Genomic DNA, 1,495 nt, shown 5'->3' with positions numbered 1-1,495 from the left:
TGATCCTCATCCCAGCCGCTTCACACTCGGCTGCGAACCGATCCAGTGAGTGCTGAAGGTCACAGACCGATGACGCCAACAGGACCACATCATCTGCAAAAAGCATCAATGACATCCAGAGCCCACCGAACTGCAACCCCTCCCCTCCCCGCCCCAACTACGCCTCCATATCCTGTCCATATATATTACAAACAGGATTGGTGACAAAGCGCAGCCCTGGCGGAGGCCAACCCTCACCTGGAACCCGGACACAGCTCTCGCTTTGGTCATACAGAGATTGGATATCCCCAAATAAGGGACCCCCTCACCCCATACTCCCGCAGCACCTCCCACAATTTCTTCCTTGGGACCCGTCATACGCCTTCTCCAGATCCACAAAACACATGTAGACTGGTTGGGCATACTCCCAGGCCCCCTCCAAGATCCTTGCGAGAGTAAAGATAGACTAAAGCCAGGACGGAATCTGCATTGTTCCTCTTCAATCCGTGGTTTGACTATCGGCCGAACCCTCCTTTCCAGCACCTCAGAGTAGACTTTACCAGGAGGCTGAGAAGTGTGATACCCCTGTAATTGGCACACACCCTCTGGTCCCCCTTTTTGAAGAGGGGAACCACCACCCCGGTCTGCCACTCCTTAGGCACCGTCCCAGACTTCTACGCAATGTTGAAGAGGCGTGTCAACCAAAACATCCCCTCCACACCCAGAGCCCCCAGCATTTCTGGACGGATCCCATCAATCCCTGGGGAACTGCCGCTGTGGAGTTGCCCGACCACCTCAGCGACTTCCAGCAGGGAAATTGACGGCAATCCCCCATCATCCTTCAGTCGGACGGCTTCCCTGACCACCAGTGTCGACCAGGGTGTTCGTGGGTTACCGCCCCTTGAGGCACCTAAGACCCTAAGACCACAGCTCGCCGCCGCAGCTTTAGCAATGGAAACTTTGAACATTGTCCACTCAGGTTCAATGCCCCCAGCCTCCACAGGGATGCCCGAAAAGCTCCGCCGGAGGTGCGGGTTGAAAGTCCATCGGACAGGGGCCTCCTCCAGACATTCCCGGTTTACCCGCACTACCCGTTTGGGCTTACCAGGTCTGTCCATAGTCCTCACCCATCCCCTGACCCAACTCACCACCAGATGGTGATCAGTTGACAGCTCTGCCCCTCTCTTTACCCGAGTGTCCAAAACATACGGCCTCAAATCAGATGAAACGATTATAAAATCGATCATTGACCTTTGGCCTAGGGTGCTCTGGTACCACGTACACTTATGAGCATCCCAATGTTCGAACATGGTGTTTGTTATGGACAGTCCTTGACTAGCACAGAAGTCCAACAACAGACAACCACTCTGGTTAAGATCAGGGAGGCTGTTCCTCCCAATAACGCCTCTCCAATATCTCCATCATTGCCCAAGTGTGCGTTGAAGTCCCCCAGCAGAACTATGGAGTCCCCTACTGGAGCCCCAAACAGGACTCCATTCAAGGTCTCCAAGAAGGC

General features: G+C 54.5%; 1 protein-coding gene across 1 annotated transcript in view; it reads right to left on the bottom strand.

Annotated features, from left to right (window-relative positions):
- LOC117955456 (kin of IRRE-like protein 3) overlaps window positions 1-1,495 on the bottom strand; it is a 198,763-nt gene that overhangs the window by 38,289 nt on the left and 158,979 nt on the right. The gene's annotated exons all lie outside the window — the stretch shown is intronic.

The sequence above is a fragment of the Etheostoma cragini genome, chromosome 13 (assembly GCF_013103735.1).
Source record: "Etheostoma cragini isolate CJK2018 chromosome 13, CSU_Ecrag_1.0, whole genome shotgun sequence".
NCBI lineage: Eukaryota > Metazoa > Chordata > Actinopteri > Perciformes > Percidae > Etheostoma > Etheostoma cragini.
The sequence above is the reverse complement of the archived record's forward strand: the minus strand, read 5'-3'. Positions and strand labels throughout refer to the sequence as shown.